Source organism: Pinus tabuliformis, chromosome 4_1 (assembly GCF_031772625.1).
Source record: "Pinus tabuliformis cultivar Carrire ecotype Pingquan chromosome 4_1, CPIR1, whole genome shotgun sequence".
Lineage (NCBI taxonomy): Eukaryota > Viridiplantae > Streptophyta > Pinopsida > Pinales > Pinaceae > Pinus > Pinus tabuliformis.
Window position 1 is genome coordinate 779,293,204 of NC_142303.1, and position 5,824 is coordinate 779,299,027.

The 5,824-nt window shown below is 36.1% G+C and overlaps 1 long non-coding RNA gene across 2 annotated transcripts; it reads left to right on the top strand.

Moving 5' to 3' along the window:
- Positions 1-2,324: 2,324 nt before the first annotated feature.
- LOC149178450 (uncharacterized) lies at positions 2,325-3,117 on the top strand. Of its 2 annotated transcripts, none has more exons than XR_016258856.1 (3): positions 2,325-2,519; positions 2,595-2,656; positions 2,767-3,117. It is a non-coding gene; the product is annotated as an uncharacterized LOC149178450 (long non-coding RNA). The 2 variants fall into 2 exon arrangements; XR_016258855.1 differs by having other exon boundaries at positions 2,338-2,519; positions 2,752-3,117.
- The last annotated feature ends 2,707 nt before the right edge of the window (positions 3,118-5,824 follow it).

The following is a 5,824-nucleotide window of genomic DNA, read 5'->3' on the forward strand; positions in this document are numbered from 1 at the left end:
CCATTCATCCCCTTCCCTGATCTGAATCTGGTGGTAACCACTCTTCAGATCAATTTTCGAGAAATATGCTGCCCCACTTAGGCAATCCATCATATCATCCATCCATGGCAGTGGAAACCTGTACTGGATGGTAATTTTGTTGATTGCTCTCGAATATGTGCACATTCGCCATTATCCTCCTTTCTTGGGAGCGAGAACTGTTGGAATTGCACAGGGGCTTAAACTCTCCTTTATCAACCCCTTATCCAGCAATTCATGTACCTGTTTTCTGATCTCCTCATTATCTTTGGGGCTCATCTGGTATGTTTCCTTGTTCAGTAGACTTGCTCCAGGTATAAAGTCAATGTGATGACTAATACTCCTCTTAGGAGGAAATTTATCTGGTAGATCATCCACTACGATATCACTAAACTCCTACAACATCTCCTAAATTTCCTCAGGCAAATCTGAAATTTCTGTGTGCAACAACACAGTTTTCGACCTCCTTACCACAGCATAATGTATCTCGCTGTCTTCGATATGTTTCAGAAATTCCTTTCCTCCCACTAGTAATGCTTTAACCCCGCTTGTTTTTGTTGTCTCTTCCTCCTTGATGGGTACAAGCGTGTGTTTAATCCCATCTTTGACAAACTTGTAACAGTTTGTCTTTCCATCATGCACTACTTTCCTATCGTACTGCCATGGTCTCCCTAGCAGTATGTGACACACGTCTATTAGCATCACATCGCAAATAACTTTATCCTTGTACTTGCCAATGTGGAACTCAACCTCACATTGTTCATCAACCAACAATTGATGCCCTTTCTATAACCATGACACCTTGTAAGGTGTGGGGTGGTTCATCCTCTTCAAGCCCAACTTTTCCACCATCTCTATGGCGACTAGATTATCCATGCTCCCACTGTCGATAATCAGCTTGCAGCATTTTCCGTGTGACTTGCAAACTGTCCGTAATAATGCCTTCCTCTGAGTTGGGTCAGCTGTCTCCTTCGCTGGTTTCAGTAGTACCTTATTCAAAATTAAGGCCTCACTTGTCTCTGGCACGTTTTCTACCTCCTGGGGTGGTGCCTCTGCTTCATCCGTCTGTGCAATGTATGTCCCCCTTGTCCCGGCCTGCTCTTCTTCAGGACATTCATAGGACTTGTGCCCCCACTTATGGCATCTATAACATTGTACGGCAGCTCCTCTGCCTCAGCCACTACCTCTTCCACGCTGGTATGGACGTCCCCCTCTCGTGTTACTGTCCTTCTCCATTGTCCCTGAAGTTTTCGAGCTATTGCCTTCATCATTGGGGTTGATAGCTTTACCTCTACCAAAAACTCGTCCTCTTCCTCTGCCAGATCCTCCTCCTCTCCTGGCATTATGTTTCCTATTTATGTTCTCTTTTGCCTTCTCAAGCCATTCATGAATCTCGTTGTTTTCTCCAGAGTGTCGTCCATGTAACTTGCCCTTAGGTTCACCCGATAGAATTCTTTTGTGTACTCTTTCACAGTCATGCCTTTCTGTTTCAGATTCTGTACCTGCCTGTACATAGCAATCTGATAATCCTTGGGAAAAAATTTGCCCTGCAACTTAGCCTCCATTCTGCTCCATTTCTTGATAGGTTGTTTGTTCAACCTCCTTCTTTCTGCCTGTACACTATCCCACCATAAGGTTGCATGCCCTTTTAATCTGGTGGCAGCGAATTTTACCCTCCTATCTTCGCTGATTTCCTCATACTCGAAATACTTATTTAGCTCGTTGAGCCAATCCAGCAGTACCTCTGCTGATAAACTTCCATCATAGTTTGAAATCTTTGTTTTTGGCTAACTATTAGTCAACAAAACTGACTTCAATAACCTGCTCTCAGGTCCGTCTTCATCCGATCCATCTGTTGTCGTTACGGCTTCTTCATCACTCTCATCTCCTCCATCAGGATCCCTCCTCCCTGCGTCTATGGCCGCCAATTGGGAGTTTAGGATCCAGATTTCTTCCCTTAGTGTTTCCTCTGCTACTCTGTGTATACCTCTTCCACGACCTCGCCTTCCAACCTCCATTTTTGTCAAATTCAATTTCCGACTTTGATACCACTTGATGGGTCCAACCCCTCGTTAACCTTATTCTTATATTAATTCACAATATATGTGTTATGATTGATGTGATAATGGTTCAATGTATGATTAAAAGTTGATTGCGTTGGTGATTGCGATGATTCGGTTTATGGAAAATATGTTGATGACTTAAATGATGCTATGGATATTTTGTGGTGATTTAAATGTATTATACCCGCATTAGTCTTGGGTGGACAAGTGTCCCCGCCTCGGTAGGCACGATCCCGCCTTTGGGTAAACTCAGCAAACCCTAGTCTTTTGGCTCATTTGCACTGTTGTTCATTGTGGTGACTGAGGGTCTCCTCTGCCAGTTCTCTGTGCTGGTTCACTGTGTGTTCTTGCGGTCAAAATGTGTTTGTTGCTCAGCCCTGGTGTGTAGGTTGCGGTCTCGGGGGTTCGTGGCTTCGGCTCTAGTCTCCAATGAGCAAGGTAAGCTCTCACTCTGAGCTATTTTCAATTTCTGCTTCTCCCTCTGTTACTAAGGTTGTCGCTCCTTGTGAGTAGGGAACCCTCGATCGCTGTAACTTGGCTCGGAACACGGTCTCGGCACACCATCTTCACTGTGGGTAAGTTTGCTTCCTAACCTGAAACCCTTGTCAATTTGTTTTCCCGTTTGTTTCACTATAATGTTTAACCTATGTCTTTGTTGGGTGATTGAAAGTGGAGTCATCTCCAGGAACCTGCTCTCCACTGCTGGGCACGTTTGGAAACCCGATAGGGTTGCTCGTTTACAATTCTGTTTGTTCCGTTTTGAGCTTTTAGTTGTCGGTTTGATGGTAGTCTGCTTAGGGTTAGGCTCTGCGGGTGGTCAACTTACTTTTCCCCTGTTTCTAAACTATGTTCTCAGTCTTAGCACAGTGATTCCTCCATTATGTTCGCTGTAGTTTGTAGTCAGGGTTTCTCAACCCAGTTGCTAGTATAGACTTGTCCTGGACTGTGTTTTTAATTTATATCACTGTGTACTGATTAATAGAGATAGACTATTTCATTTTGGTATCAAATGTTCAACTCATTTATTTGATAAGTACCTATTTGCATGCGCTGTTATGTCGCCTGTGCCTGCTCGCTATTATGATGCTCCTCTATGTCGTTTACTTTGATGGTTAAGGGGTTTCACGCCTCTCGTATTCCCGTTATTTCTCCTGTTAATATGCCTATAAGATTTGTTGCCTACGGGCCTGTTAATCTCATACAAATTGGAAAATACTCATGTTCTGTAAAAAAGAAATGGTTTGCTTGCATACGGTAATAAATTTCAATGATATAGAAGGACTATTTAAATGACTGCAACGTAGATTTAAGTGCATGTGCTTGCAGAAATTTCTATTATGTTTTTTTTTCCTCTCCAATCGAACTTGTTACATTACATTTTGTCTTTTGTATGGTTTAGAAACAGTTCAACTTAACTGCTATCAGTTACATTTGTTAGTTACATAGTTTCTGTAACTGTTATCTTGACTCTGCTGTAAAATGTAAAATTAACATATGGAAACAAATTGACAGAATAGTTAATTAAGACAATTTTAAATTAACCTTTCACTTCCCTAAATGTTGCTTTACTAAGAAATTAAAACTAAAAATAAACTAAAATGTGTTTCTTGAATTTTCTCCTCTATCCTCACTGAGACCAAATGACCTCCAACCACAATGATCCCTGTCAGCTCCTGCATCAAAAACTAATTACATCATAGCAAAACAAAGTAAATTAATAGCTAAATTAAACTAAGCCAGCTATGTCACCTATTTTATTCCAATATTTCTCTTACTAAGCAATGTACAAAATTTACCATAAAAATAAATACAAATTTTGTCTTTCGAAAATGATCTTGTTATCAAATAATTATAACACCATGTTGGTTACTCATTCAAAACAAAAACATATGTATGATGTTTTTCCAAAAAATGGGATAAAAACAAAAACTTATGGATGATGATTTTCCAAAAATAAGATAAAATAAAAACGGAAGAATTGCCTAGATAGCCAAAAGTAGTCCTAAAACATCTTGCGCACCTAAAATTATGAATTTTAACTTTTACTTAGATTTACAAAAATCCCTGTCTGTTCTTTTTAATATAACTGAAATTTCCATAACTTTCCAAAAAAAAAACAACTTTTAAGTCTACTGCAATAAAAACTATTTATTACACTTTCAAAATCCATTTATTACACGTTTATACTGTTGTTTTCGGCTTTGTCTTTATGGATGATGTATTTCAATTAACATCATCCATAAATTAACATCACAATGTCTGAAACGAAATCCATGAAGTACACTTTTTAGGGCTTTGTTTTCATGGAAGATGGTTTCGAAATCCGCTAACATCACACATCTCTAAAATTAAATCCACGTAGTACATTTCTTAAACATATTTTCATTTTTATTTTTCAGGTTTGCAGTGCTATTCAATGTTAAAATAACTGATATAAATGTTATTAAACCATGTTTCATTGCGTTATACTTATATTAACTGTTAGAATAATAAAAAATGTAAACCATGTTTCATGGTGTTATAATTATATTAAATGAGAATATGTATATTACATCTTATAAAGATAGCTCTTCAAACATATTTCCGTGTCTTTCGTTAATAATTATATTAAATGTTAGCGGCCTCCCACAGTTGGTAAGAACAATGCTATGAAAACAAAAGCAAAGATTATTGTTCGAGAAAGCTCTTATTTTATGCAAAACAAGCGCGGCGACCACATGAAGCGTTGCGCTCTAAAAAGTGCATTTAGGGCGCATTCATTACCTCGTGGAAAGGTGGATTGATGTGTATCTCTGTGGAACGCTTTTCAAAAAAGTAAAAGATTGAGATCTGACATATAAATTAAAAACTCATATTAAAAAAATACTAAAATTCAGGTTGAGATGTGCATGGGGTATTTGTTTAAGATTTGACACTGTCTTGTACATTAAAAATATATCAAAATCTCACATATATGGGGCATTTGTTTAAGGTTTTAAACTATTTTGCAGGTTTAGATAGATTACGGTGTTAAGATTGGCTTGCAATATGACGCTAGCATGTGCATAAATCATTGTGAATCATAAATGTACTTTAGTATGCTGTAGCCAACAATTTCAAACAAAACAAAAGCAAAGTCGATATTACAAAAGTTATTATTATACCTGTTCTAGTAAAATATAACTTATTTAGTTTTTAATTGATTTGTTATTAGTTTTTTTTATTAAAAATTAAAAATTTAGTATTATGAAATTTGTTTATCTTAAATATGATTGGTTAAAGCGTTTCCCTTTTTATTGTGTAATGATGACAAAAATTGACTTATGTGTATTTTATTATTAATTACTATGTACTATATTACTAATTATTATATATAATACATATAAATAATTTGAAAAATAACATTATATATTAATTACGATGTACCATAAACATAAATGAGTTTGTAATTAAATTCAAAAATTCAATTTTCTCATTTGTGTAAAATATTGAATAGAGAATTTTTATGGGTTTTATTTTTTAATTAAAAAAAATAAATTGAAAAATATAAAAATAACATGTTTACAATTTGTACAACTCTTATTATATCAATCTATATTTTTATGTCATGACACATGTACTATAATATGAACATTATATAAAAAATTGTCATCATTCAATATTAAATAAATAATTATTAATGTGTTATCATTCTCTTCAATTTCAACTATATATATATATATATATATATACACCAAAAAAATGTTTAGTTATATTAAAAAGTG